Raw genomic sequence first — 14555 nt, 5'->3', positions numbered from 1 at the left:
CCCCATGCCAGGAGAGCAGTTATCCCCCAGGGCAACTAGGAAAACTACCTTGGTGGTCACGGTGTTGCCCCCGCCAGGTAAGCATACAACTACACTTGAAGTGAGCTGAAAGGCCAAGAAGAGATTTGGATTTACAGTCAGTGCTTTCTTATTACTGCTTGCCTCAAAATAAAGAAACACTTCCACTTTGATGACCCAGTTCTCACTTACTTTACTGTTACAGTGAGCAGTATAAAAAGTAAAGAAGACTTATTTACATACTTATTCCTATATTTTTTTTTTCAGTGTAGGATAGTTTTTCAGAAAATACAATCATTTTGAGCTTCCAATACAATCTTTTCATATTTAGGACCTCGCCCCGCTGCCTGAGGTGTTTGCCCGGGAGGGAACCTGGACTGGGGCGGGGGTGAAATGTATCTAAGAGTTCAGCGTGGAGTTTTTATTCAGAACACAAAGGACACATCCCCTCGGACATACAAATGCAGTTTGTGTTGCCACAGACCTGTCTGTGGTGTTGCAAATCACACACACTGCTCTTGTAGGTGTTCGCCACGTTGCTAATTTCAGACGCTGGAGATCCTGATGTCAAAAAAAAACCTGCACTAGAAAAAGGGTGGCACATGTGGTGGCAAACCAACTGTAACGGTGCTGGAATGAATTAAAACCAATCTGTGAAACAGGAGCTTCCTTACCAGGAGCAGCTCCCAGGCAGCAGGACAAAAGCTAGCTTGACTGGTGGAACAGCAAGACCTCTAGAACAGGAAGCTGAGGTTAGATATTAGGAAAAGGTTTCCAACTAGGATGGCAGTAAAGCACTGGAACAGATTACCCAGAGAAGTTGTGGCATCTCCAGCCTTGGAGGTTTTGAAGACCCTGTTAGACAAAGCCTTGGCTGGGATGATACCGCTGGGGATGGTCCTGCTTAAAGCAGGGGGTTGGACTAGATGACCTCCTCAGGTCCTTTCCAACCCTACTTTTCTATGATTCTATTAAAAAGACCTGTAGAACAAAAATTTTACAAGGGATTGGGTAGATTGAAAGAACCCCAAAGTCAACTGACTCTCAGCATAGCCTGACTAGAAGTGGTGTTGCTACTGCCAGGCAGTTGGCTTTAAACTTTGGGCGGAGCAAGAATCAAAGAGGGGTGCAAGTGCACCAGTGCACATCCTCCTAAATCTGACTGCTCGTCACATATAACACAATGCATATTTTTATTCAGGGAAAAGAAACTAGAGGCTTTACTAATGTAGCCTGAATATATTATTCCATTTAAGACTGAAGCAAAAATGAAAATAGCTTTATAGGAATGTGTGTTAATTTGCTATAGTATACAGCATGTATTGATAACACAACAAACTAGGCAAGACAACAAAAACAAACTGCAACAATGTTGTTGCTTTAGTCCTCTAGTCATTAGACTTAATCTCTTTCAAATGCATAAAACAACATCAAGCCTTCTTGAGCATCTTGACAGGACATTCAGTGCTTTACTGAAAGATATTTCCACGCCCAAGTTAATATTTTCCCCTAGGGTTAAAAACAGTATTCAGGGCTGTGGAATGGGAGCTACATTACAGTAGCTGGCAGACAGCAGAGTTGCAGAAGAAAGAATAACTTGATTAGTAGAACATTAAGACCATTAAAAAAAAAAAAAAGAGAGAGAAGGTTGTTTATACTTGTGTGTGGCCGGGTGGGGGTGAATAACAAAGTCTCTCTCCCTGGGACTTGCCTGCCACGCTTTGGAATGATGGAAGAATAAGAAGGTAATTCCCCAAAGAGAGAGGGTGTAGTAAATCACCTCAGAAGCAGGATAAAAGAAAATTGGTTTATTAGTAACTTCCCTGAAGGTTGTGGAGCACCCTGGCTGTTCTCACAGCTTGCTGTCTCCCTTTTCTCCACCACTGTGCAGCCCACTCCCCCAAGTCGGTCAGCTCCACTCCAGTCCCACCCTCTTTTCTCTTTCCTGCCGTACCAACAGATCCTTTCTCTGTGGGACCTTCTCTTAGCCAATAAGTTTCTCCTCTCTTCCTCACCTCCTTACTTCACCGGTCACCATGATTACCTACACCCAGTCTTATCAACAAGCTGCTCCAGCGCTGGGTCTGCCACTCCTGGCTTCCCTGCTGAATTTCTCCACGCTGGGCCCCAGGAGGCAAAGAAAAACCCTTTGCTGTGGACTTAAGTAGCTGCTGGTTCCTAATCAGTTAATATTCACCGCAGGTGCCATCCCCTTCCCAGCTGTGTTTACTAAGTAATTAACTTTGCCCTGTCCCTGACCTGACTCTCCCCCCCTTGCAACTTAGTAACATCAGAGGAGCAGGGCTGTCTTTGCCCTGTTATATTATGGAATGAAGAGTTTGGAAGGAAAGAGGTAGATTACAGTGAGCCACAATGTCAAGTGACCCCTCACTGCATCCTGAATAGTAGGGCTGTGCGAAACAGCACCGTTCCGCTTCAACTTCCGTTTCAACAGATCAGTGTCTCATTTTGAGTTTCGTTTAGTTTTGAAAGCAGTGTTCCGTTTCATTTCATCGAAACTCTTGATGTTTTGCCAATAGGCTATAATGGGGAAGCATGAAACTGCCTATAACGTTGTCATTTCTTGCCTGATTCAGATGAAACTTGCAGGAATGGTAGCCCCTTCTGAAGGAATGAAGCCTGCCAAGTTTCAAGGAGATAGGTGCAGAGATATCTGGGAAACTGCACCTCAAGGTGTTGACAAGCAAAACTGTCACTTGCTGGCAGCAGCAGCCTCCTGTCATCTGGCAGGCAGATCCGGAGGCCCGTACCCCTGGGAGGGCTCAGGGCTGCGCTGGACTCCTCCCGGGGGCGTGGGCCCCCAACCTGCCTGCCAGATGACAGGAGGCTGCTGCTGCCAGCTGGGACCAGCCCGCACCCAGCACTGGGAAGATTGGTGCTGCCGCTGGCCCCAGCTGGTTAGCAACAGCATGCTGTCATCCAGCACACAAATCCAAGGGCCCACACTCCCGGGATGGCTGGGGGATGTGCCAGAATCCTCCCAGGGGATGTAGCCCCTGGATCCGTGCCAAATGACAGGAGGCTGCTCCTGCCAGCTGGGACTGGCACTGAAGCCAAGAAAGCTCAGCTTTGAAACTTTAAATGTTTTGAAACTTTCAAAATGTCTTGCCTGCCCTTGTTTCATTTCAAAGCTGTTTTGAGGGCTTTTGTTTCATTTTGATTTTGCTGTTTCAAGCTTGAAACACATTGAAACAGCTTCAAAACTAAACAGTTGGTGAAATTTTGCACAGCCCTACTGAATAGCAATGATACTGCCACTGCTAGGCAGTTGGTTTTACACATTGGGTAGACCAGGAATAGAAGGGAAAGTGTTGCTGCACTATTGCACCCTTCCCTGAATCCAGTCCTGGTCAGAGCTCAGCACTGGGTACCTAATGCTTAGACACAGGTCTTGAATCTCCAGCAGTATATGTTGCGACTGTGTCTGTGTGTATGTGGTCAGGGAAGCAAGTCCACATTAAAAAAAAAAAAAAGAAGCCCTCACCTTTCACCTGCAAATCTGAAAAGAAGAATGTGTCCCTGAAGAGACTAAAAAAAAAAAAACAAAAAACAGTCATGGGAGGCAACCCATTGACTCTGGTGCTAAAGCTCCTCCTGTGCTGGCCTGGGCACAAGGTGTACACACTCCTGGTGCTATTGGTTTAACTCTGATCCCATACGTAGGGTTAGGCTCAGTTAAATTAATGTCAAACAGAGGAGAAAGGTCAAAAGGAAAAGTCTGGTTTCATTGATGACAATACTTTCACTTTGCATCAGGTTTTAGAGAAGACATGATTGCTCCCCCTCCCCTTCTGCTCCCCCCGCTCCCCCACCGAGTCCCTAATTTACTGAAATCAAAATGTTGCGATTCAGCTGCCTCTTCTCATCCATTTGTGTTTCTTCTTTCCTCCTGGAATAATGTACAGTACCCTGTACTTCAAATATGTGCAGAGTTCAATGGCACCCTCTGGTTTATCTTTATGAATCTGTCAGTAGATGTATACATAGATACATAATTCAAGAGCTTTTTTTGAAAAAAAAAAACTTCCTAAAAGTGTAAGAAAGAAAATAGCCTCTTTCTTAAAATAGCAGAAACATGGGACTCTTGGTTTATGACTAATATTTATATTAAGCACAACCCAGATGACAGAGTATAAAAGTGGCTCATCTGAAGTAGTGGAACAGTATATTACAAAGCTGAGTGAAGAAAATGATAAGCTGAAGAAAGCTTTAAAAATTAGTAATAAACACATTTTATAGTCTTTCCTGGATTGGTATTTTGACATTATAGGAAACTGAACACCATGGGTAAATCCACACATGCAAACAGGTATGCTTGCAGCAGCTAAAACAGAAGTGGTGCAAATTAGAGCCAGAGCTTTTTGCCTCAGCACACGTGCTCAGACATGCACTTTGTTGTGGAGCAAATTGTGCCACTTGGGACAAAATAACCCTGCCTGGCTCCTCCCAGATCTGCAGCCAGGGGAAGCCAGAGCCCGGGGCCAGCACCTGTGCTATCCCCAGTAGTATAAAAAAAAACTGTCCTGGAAAGTAGCTCAGGGCTACTCACTCTCAGGCACTTCTGGGGCCTGGCCAATTGGTACCTGAGGACACTACCCCTTGTGCCAGCTGGACTGCTGAAGGAGCCCTGAGAGTTCCCTGCACCCTCTACCCACTGCAGGGGTCTGGCAGTGGGGGCTGCTGCCTGGCTGTGACCTGCTGCACACCTGCCAGACCCAGATGGGGACTGCACAGCCAGTAGAGGCATCTGCCCCTCTGGGCCAGCTTCCAGTAGACTGCGGTTGCAGGGTTGGCCTTTGTGCAGCACTACTGCCATTTGTGCCCCCTGCCCAGCCATCTGGGCAGCAACTTCCAGGTGAGGTAGCCTGCTTTGAACTGTCAAAGCATGTTCTCCTGGCCCCATTTGGCTAGGAAGTCAGCCACAGCCAGATGGATCCAAGGTGCCAGCTCTGAGCAGGCAGGGTCCTGCCACTGGCCTCCCTAGCAGGAATTCTGATGTTACCCATTGGAAAACTGAAAAATCCCTGATAAAAAAATCCCAAAGTCACTCTGTAAAATACCCCCAAATCCATGTTCCTCCACAATTAAAACAAAAGATCACTATAAACAGAGAGAGAGTATGTGACAGAGAGACAGCGATCAGTTGGGCAATGTTTTATTGATATATCTACAGTGTTAAAGCACTGGCTGTTGGGGGGCTATGGCCACACAGGGGTTATCACCCCCCAACAGGTGCTATGGCCCCCACACAAGGGCTATGGCCCCCCAACTGGGGTTAGGCCCCGCCCAACAGGGGCCAAATGGCCCCCACAGGGGCCACAGCCCCCCCTGCAAGGCCCACATGCCCCACCCCAGCCCCCCCAATTGCTGCCCCACCCCAGCCCCACCCCCTCCCTCTCCCAGCCCCCCAATGGCTGCCCCGCCCTGCCCCACCCCCCACTTGCACACCCAGGCTCCCATGGCTGCTCCCACAACCCCAGGCACTGTCATTTAACAAACAAACAAACAAACAAACCGGGGGAAAAAAAGGTGTCACGGCAGAGTCCTCACGGAGGGCCGTGATCTCCTTGAGGTCCCTCGCTCCGTGTCAGGCTGGCCCAAGACACCCTCTAATTCTCGCCCGCCACGTCTTGTTGGAAATATATTAGGGAGGCTGCCTATGACTCCCTGGGCACGGCTACTCGGGACCTCTGTCCCTGCAGTTCTTCCGGACCCCCTGGGGGTCTCCCGATACGGTGGGTGTTCCTCGGACACCCTAGCCTTATGGGCTATGCGTGGCTCCTACCTCCCCTGATTCCACGCCCCAAGCCTCGCAGATGTAATGGACGTTGTCCGGTCTGTCTCTCTCATGCCCAGCCCCCCGCTGGGCCTCCCCTGATGGTACGGTCCCGCTCAGGGACTCCCTAGCAGGCCCCGGTCCTATGGGCCAACCGCACGGGCACCCTCTCTGACCCTGGCTCACCGCGCTGCTACTCCCTGTCTTCTCGGGGCAACTGCAGCGCCCTGCCTCAGTCTGAGGGGTGTTGCCGCACTAGCCTGCGGCCGGACTCGCTATGCCCGTCTCGGGCTTCTCAGTATGGCCCCGCTCTCTAGGGCTCCTCAGTAATGGCGCTCCCCCCTCTTTGGGGTTCGCCGTGCCCACACTGGGCTACTTGATAATATTGCCCCTTTCCTGGGGCCGGGGTCTATGTTCCCCCCACACGCAATCCGGGGTCTAGGTCCCCGTCCGCAACCTACGTGTTACGCCCGCGACCCACTGGCCGTGCTCCTCACCGCCAGTTGCTCACACACTGGCGTGCGAGCTGCGCCTTCGCTGGCGCTATGAAGATAATGCGCCCTCTTGGCGCTAGGGCACCCCACATTCTCTGGGGTCCTTGTGATTGAGGCCTCCTCCAACCCCTACAGCCTCACCCAAGCCTCCGGATGTAATAACACAAGCACAAAGCAAAACCACAAGCCCCTAGGCTGTAACATAACCACAAGCCGCATGGCCATAACTCAGTATCATAGCTCAAGCCTCCAGGGCTATCATGAGCTGTACCTGCAACTCAGGCTCCTTCCCATATCTCAGCTGAGGGAGCTCCTGACTCTCTGGCTGCTGGCAGAGAACTGCCAGGTTGGCTTCGGCCCTGGGCTTTATAAGGGCCAGGCCCTGCCCCCTACAGGCAGCTGGCTCCCCTTAGTTGCTCCGGCAACCCACAGCTGTGCTCACTTGGTTCTGCCAGGGCTCTCTCCCTGGCAGTTTCTCCTCTCTTAGGAGCAGGCACCAGGGTGCCCTGCGACAAAAGGAAAAAAAAATCTCTACTTACCTTAGAAGCAGGGGCTGGGGGTGCTCCAGGGCCTCCTGGCAGAGCCTCCCCTGGGCAGCACAGGGCAGTGGGGAGCAGGAGGGCCCAGGCTGGGGCCCTGGGGCTGTCCCCCTGTCCCATGCTGTGCAGGCAGGGCCCCAGTAAGCCAGATGGCAGCTACGACTGCTGGTAAGTGCCGGGAGGGGGCGGGGGGGGTTCTTTGTTTTTTATTTTGCCGATGCCGGGGTGTGGGGGGTAGGGAGTGGGGGCTTTGGGGGGTGGTGGGGATTTGGGTCCCAGCATGGCAGGGATGGGGGGGGGGTCGGGGGGCAGGCAGGGGGTGGGGCCAGGCACCTGCAGGATCAGGGGCTTTGTGGGGGCAGGCAGGGGGTGGGGCTGGGCAGAGCAGGGGCTAGCGGGGCTGGGGGAGTGGGCGGGGCCGGTGGGGGTTCCTCCATAGTCCCCTCCCACATCCTCCAGCCTCCCCAACGCCTTACTCACAGCACTCGAGCCCTGGTGCTGACCCGTGTGTTTCAGAACCAGGGCGAGGGGCCAACCATAGAGACACTCTGGCAGCCAGAGCATCTCCATGGAGGACCCAGCCTCTGGTTGCGAGGACCCTGCCCTGCTTTTTTTAACTTCATTTTTTTTAGACCCCTGGATATCCAGGGGTCTAATTTTATCCCCATGCTGCAAATTTGCAGTGTGGGGAACATTTTTTCGTTCCCGCGTGTGCCTCTTGCTCCATCTCAAAGGGGTTTGAGATGGGGCAAGAAGCATGTGAGTGCTTGTCTGGACGCACCCCATATGGACAAAAAACTCCAACACTCTTTATTATTTATAGAAATGTTTCCTTTATTTATTAAATGTAATTCATCTTCTGAGCAGATTGCATTCTATAGCTCTCTTGTATATTGGTTAAATAACTCCATTTTACAACTGGAAAAAAATGAGGTAACATGTCTGACTGGGTTATTAAGGTATAGAGGTGGTATATTTGAACTCAAATATTTCTGATTCCCAGACCTTTAGCCAGTGAGTCCTCACTTCCTTTTGCTGTTATCTAGCAAGTAAATGACAACTTTCTCCTACTTCGTCATTCTGTTCAAATGGTTAAAGCAGCAACTGAATTCAGTACACTAGCACAGTACCCTCATCTACATGAATAATGGCAGTCAAATAAAATGCATGTGCCCCTGCATTCGTACAGACGCACTTCTGAGAATCTACAAATTCCTTGTTATATATATTGTATCAAACAAAGTGATCAGCGAGGTCTATCAACCCAGTCCTTTGCTGTTAAATTTGTTTCTTCTGCTACTCAGGGAAGCCAGGTAGACTGAGGTAACACTTGGGAGACACCTACAATGAACAGCTAAAAGAATTTATCTTTCTATGAATAAAAATTAGTTTAACACAAAAATCTTATTCAGAAAAAGGAAGTACCTTTTGGTCTTGTTTAGTAACTCAAATTCTTCTGTGATTCTTTGCTTAAATATATTGCTGCCATAAACATCCAAATTGCACCCTACCAAAAACATTAATTTGGCTGATGGAAGTTTAAAAAGTTAAAAGTTAAAAACCCAAGCAACCCCTATCACTCTATTTAAATATATGACTTGCATAACTTAATTTGTTGAGAACCTAATTAACTGTTGATCCTTGAGTAACTGACATAACCAAATAACTGAGCGGTGACACCTGATAAAATAGACTTCATGAACGTGAATGATTATTCACTCATTGCATGCCAATAGGAGATAATGGAAAATGGAAACTGTTTGCTTTGGAAAGTAATTTGCTGTTATCACTGCTCAGGTATCAGCTGAGATTTATGAACTGGCAGGAAAACCCCAGATTATTGTCTGTAATTCACTGATTTTTAGTATTTTGTGTAGTTCAATTCTGCTTTCTTTTCATGTACTTTTGGAACTGTTCGATAAAATCTGTGCTCAAGTACAAATCACACCTGATTTTTATATCATAAAAACATTTTGTTTCAAATAGTCTGGAGAGGGGAGCCACCATATGCTCTATACCCTGAGCCAGAGCTGGAGCCAGAGCTGCCACATCAGGTAAGTGGTAGCTGGTGGGCAGGGGGAACAGAGGATAGCAGCAAGCAGGAAGTGGGGAGGGGGCAAATGGCTGGAAGGCAGGCACCAGGGCACACAGGCAAAGTGCAGGAAGGGGAGGGGAGCATAGATACATGGAAAATGTGTAATTTGCTGTGGACATAATCTACTTGTCTGAAATTTGAAGTCATTTTGGATTTGGGTAAATATGGCAAATTAAATCTGTTGTTAGCCAAATTAAATATTAGGAAATATACTTACTGTAAGGCCTAAAGAAAGTGTAACATATGAGATAAAACCAATAGAGAACAGGTTATCCTATCAATACGTAACCTATATCAGAAAAATGTGGTCTTAAATCATTATTTAAGCCAGTACTTACAGATTTCCTCAAAACGAAAGCGTTCTTTTTCAAGGAACTGATACATTAATATCCCTCTATTCTTTTTTTTTTTTTTTGTCAAATACTTTTCTATTTCAACTCTTTTATATTACTTAACTTAAATAATGAGTTGTTGTATTATCTTATTTCCAGTTAGCATCCTGAAGTTTATACCAAGGTTGAGAGGATGATTTCCTATGCACGCTTTAATTTCTACTACAGCAGGCTCCATATACTTACATGCAGCAACTTGTCCCACACTGCAGTCCAATGGTTTTTCATCTACTGCTCACCAAAGTTTCACAGTATCTCTTTCTCTCTTTCAAATTTGATTCTAATTTCTGGTCTCCTCAGAAAGGAGAAAGAGCAAAAAAATCCCTGAAGGGGATACAGTCAGGTCAAATTTAGTCCCGCTTTTTTTTAATTTATGAATACTGATTTTAGAGACAAGTAAATAAACTCTATAGAAATGGAAAGAGTATCCACTTCCCCCTTTTCCTAAAAATTCCATTAGAACTAATTGAACCTGTGCTTCACTGCAGAAGATTAATTTTATTTTTATTTTTTAATAACCTTTTGTCATAATCATCATCATCTTCACTTTATGGTTTATGCTTCATTGCCTGTTCCAACTTCAAAAGCTTTCAGACCATCGTTTCCATCTGCTTCCTAATGACTGTATTTGTTTCCAACAAATCAAGAAGATTAAAATAAACTATAAAGAAATGAATAGATAAGAAAAAGAAAGACTGTGGGATGAACAAGTAGATGCAGGGAAAATAAAGATAATCTATGTTTTTGGCATATTATATCCAAAGAGACCAAAAAATAGCTTTCAATCCCTGAAGAACCATGTGCTTTGGTTTGTTTTTTTTTAAATAAGTTTAACAGCTTACTCACAGCTGTTGAGGGAAATAATGGATGCTCACTGAAGGAAATATCTGTTAAGTCACAAGCACATCACTTCTGAATCCTATGTAAGGAAATTATATCCCTACTAAATAATGGAAAAGCCCCTGCCTTGATTTTCTTCCTCTGGAAATCTACAAAAGATTTAATAGGCGGTGACCAATTTTGACTATATGTAACTATGTCTTCATCAGTGACTTGGATGAGGACGTGGAAAACACTCTGTCCAAATTCGCAGATGATACCAAATTATGGGATAAAGTTAACATAGCAGAGGGTAGGGAATGAATCCAGGCAGATCTGGGCAGGCTGGAAAAGTGAGCAGAACAGAATAGGATGCAGTTTAATAAGGACAAATGCAAGGTGCTCCACCTAGGAAGAAGGGATCACCAGCACGCTTACAGGCTAGGGAAGGACCTTCTCAGAATCACAGCAGTGGAAAGGGATCTTGGAGTCACCGTTGACTTCAAGATGAACATGAGTTGTCAATGTAACGAAGTGATGAGTTAAGCTAACCACACTTTATCATGCATTAGCAGGTACATGACAAACAGATCCAAGGAGGTAATACTTTCCCTTTAAGTGGCATTGGTCAGGCCACAGTTGGAGTATTGCGTTCAGTTTTGGGCGCTGCACTGTAAGAGGGATGTGGATAACCTCGAGAGGGTTCAGAGGAGGGCCACTTGTATGGTTAGGGGCCTGCAGGCAAAGCCCTGCGAGGAGAGATTGAGGGCCCTGGATCTCTTCAGCCTCCACAAGAGAAGGCTGAGAGGTGATCTTGTGGCTGCCTACAAATTCATCAGTGGGGACAGCAAGGAATAGGAGATTCTCTGTTTATCAGGGCACCCCTTGAAGTAACTAGAAACAATGGCCACAAACTGATGGAGAGCAGATTTAGGTTAGACATCAGGAAGAACTTCTTTATGGTAAGGGTTGCCAAAATCTAGAATGGGCTTCCAAGGGAGATAGTGCTCTCCCCTACCTTGGGGGTCTTTAAAAGGAAGCTAGACATGCACCTGGCTGGGGTCGTCTGACCCCAGTGCTCTTTCCTGCCCAGGGCAGGAGGTCGGACTCGATCTGCTAAGGCCCCTTCCAACCCAAACATCTATGAATCTACGAATAACTATTTTAGAAGGCATTTATCCTAAACACTGGGATTAAAATATAAGTAGTCACAGTTTTTTTAAAAAGTGGTGTGTGGGACCTGGCAGCATATTGTCTGATTAGTTTTATGAGTGTTCCAGCTAAAATATATGGGAGATACTCTCTCACTTACTCTTCTGAAAATAACATTCTGAGACAAGAGCAGGTTGGTTTTAGAAGCTATTTTTGCATGCGCTGTTTCTTAGTGTTGCATTATTTGGCATCCAAATATCTTAAAAGACCAAATAATTTATATGTAACTGTCATAGAGTTTTTGACTTCATAGGGAGTTTTTGACTTCACAGAGGGCATGTCTACATGTGCATTAATTCACTGTAGTCATGGTACATTAAGTTTAGTACCTGTAATAACAGGTACTAACTCAATATGCAGTAACCAGTGCTACAGAACAAGGAGCAACCGTCTCAGGTTGCAGCAAGGGAAGTTTAGGTTAGATATTAGGAAGAATTTTCTCACTAAAAGGGTAGCAAAACACTGGAACAGGCCGCCCCAAGAGGTGGTGGAGTCTTCATCCTTGGAAGTTTTTAAGACCTGGCTAGACAAAACCTTGGCTGGGATGATCTAGTTGGGGATGGTCCTGCCTTGAGCAGGGGTTTGGACTAGATGACCTCCTGGGGTCCCTTCCAACCCTAATTTTCAATGATTTTATAATTCTATAACATGATTCTATAATTCTATAACATGATGTTTCAACTTCTTTGGAAACTGGAGCACCATTAGGTGCAATTAAATGGCATGGATCTCAAAGTTCCAGTACTGGCATAGTATCTTGTGAAACACTTTTTGTCTGCAGAGTTTTTATAGAACTATCAGCCTACCTTTATGAACCCCATAGAGAACAATAGATCACTTTTCCAGGTGATAGAAATTATATTCTTACTTCCCAACAATCACCTAATATTAAATGCATAACAATATTGATTAAAAAAACCTCTCACAATTTTTAAAGAACCTGACATCATAATACACTGTTAGCAACCCCCTCCCCACCTCAAAGCACGAAGTTTTATATAAAATAAAAGAGGAAATTTCAATGGTACCCCACATGATAATGGAAGAGAGTTCTAAAGGCCCACCATCATCATGATTAATCTATTTCATAATCATAATAATCATCATCCACATTTATTCCAACACTGGGAAAATCATCGGTTTTCATTTTCTTTCTTGCCTCTTTGATTCTTTCAGCTGAAGAAAGGTCATCTTCACATTGCTGCAGAATCTTTTGGGAAGACATCCAGCTTTCTCCTTGACTTCCTATTGGAGCTACACATTGTCCTCCCTTGACATCTGTCCCTTTGGCCATCAGCACCTTTCTGGTTCTGAGCAGGTCACAGGTGCAATTCCAAGGGTTTCCATCTAGATACAGGTGCCTGAGACGAGGCAAATACTCCAAGACTTTGCAATCCAAGGAAGATATCTTGTTGTTACGTAGATTTAAAACCTGAAGTTGTTTCAAGTCCTTCAGCTCTTGTTCTCCAACATCCCGTATGTCATTTCCTTTCAGATCCAACCTGGCTAGAGTATCTGGAAGTCTGAACAAAAATGAAACAAACTGAACATTTGCTATACTGATTCTGCCAGTGCCATTGAAAATGAAGGCACTGGGATGCCATACTGAGGAGGAGACATGGCCCTAAAATATTTCTATGCATGATTGTGGACATATGTCTAAATTATTACTCACATGATTTTTTGAAAGCTGTTGGCCCAACATCTGTGTATAGCGGACTTGTTTCCCCCAAATTATTACATCCCTGAATAGGCTCTTTTTTTGAGGGGAAAGTATTGCATTCAAAGTGGGCTTTAATTAACGTGAAAGTAAATTTCATGGAGTCCCATGTAATAGTCATAACCAAGACCAACTTATAGCAGTGCCAAAGACAACATATGTACAGAAGGCTGAGGATATACCCGCTAAGGCTTTCTTTGCATAAATGTGGTTGACATTTTGTGCAGTAACGTGCATTTTTTTCTTTTTGTTTCTTTATTTTGTCAGCATCAGATTCAGAAATTATGCACAACAGGTCAAAAGAACCTGAAAAGGAAGTGCTCATATCTTTGTTAAATATTTCTGACTGATCTTAAAAAGATGTCATCAGGGACAAAAAACAAATTATTCCTACACAGCTTTGTTGAAAAAAACCCAACAATTTAGAACTGAGTAAATATGAAAATGAAAATCTGATGTATTTTTCACCATGTATTTTGTCATCTTTTTATTTTGCATTCAGCCATTTTGGCCACAAAATGAGGCTTGTTGTTTTAATTACTTTTGTATTTCAGAAGCCTTACTCATTCATTTATAATCTTCTACTTTTATTCCATACTAGTACATGAAAACTGTTAGCTAGAGAAGTGTACTAATTTGGCATAAAAGACAATTTTTAATTAAATCAATTTGAAATTAATCCCAATTATGATGCACAAGGTGCTAAAGTTAGGAGTGCCAGTCTGAAATGTAAAGGACTCTGGTTGCACATAATTCTCAAAGTCATCATAAAGAAGGTTAACAAGAATTACTTAGAACTAAACTGTGACTCTGCACTAGCACCCATTACTGACGTGATAGCTTATTTTACTGTAATTCTTTGATATATCACTAAAAATAAATGATGAAAATAGCCCATGGGATGTGCAATTGCTGAGGTGGTTGTTTCTGTAAAGCTAAACTGAATATCATATGCCAAAGCTATTTGCCATGCTTGTTGAAAAACTCTCCAGAGCTTCAGAGAAAACATTCAGTGAGTAAGGTTTGTAAAATGTGGTCTTCCATGGTACTACAATATCCAGGCAAGAGCAAAAGGAATAACTCGATTTATTCTGGAGAGATTTTGATCTTGCAACCACAATAAAAACTGGAGAAAAAACCTGGAGCTATGATTTTAGTTAGTATGGACAGTGGTTTGACATGGAAGAAAGATGGCACAGGGTGAAATGCAGGTCTCAGAAGGCACTGATAAGAAGATACCACTTAAGGTTCTTGTTTCAAAAATATATATACTCAAAGGCCTGAGCAAGCAAAAACTTAAGCATAGTCCCTCTGAAGTCCAACTGAATTCCACTTAAGTCAAGTTTAGATTTTGAGGCCCTACTGTTTGATCACAACTAGTGTTTAAGAGAGTAACCATGTGTAACTGTTTGTTCTTGCTGCTCTTTGGACTCTTTTATGCTCAGAGCCAGTGTGACAGCAATGCTGTT

The 14555-nt window shown here is 44.8% G+C and overlaps 1 long non-coding RNA gene across 1 annotated transcript; it reads left to right on the top strand.

Annotated features, from left to right (window-relative positions):
• Window positions 1-6669: 6669 nt before the first annotated feature.
• LOC132252425 (uncharacterized) lies at window positions 6670-13986 on the top strand. Its single transcript, XR_009464329.1, has 3 exons — window positions 6670-7016; window positions 8835-8902; window positions 12543-13986. It is a non-coding gene; the product is annotated as an uncharacterized LOC132252425 (long non-coding RNA).
• The last annotated feature ends 569 nt before the right edge of the window (window positions 13987-14555 follow it).

The sequence above is a fragment of the Alligator mississippiensis genome, chromosome 1 (assembly GCF_030867095.1).
Source record: "Alligator mississippiensis isolate rAllMis1 chromosome 1, rAllMis1, whole genome shotgun sequence".
Classification (NCBI taxonomy): domain Eukaryota; kingdom Metazoa; phylum Chordata; order Crocodylia; family Alligatoridae; genus Alligator; species Alligator mississippiensis.
The sequence above is the reverse complement of the archived record's forward strand: the minus strand, read 5'-3'. Positions and strand labels throughout refer to the sequence as shown.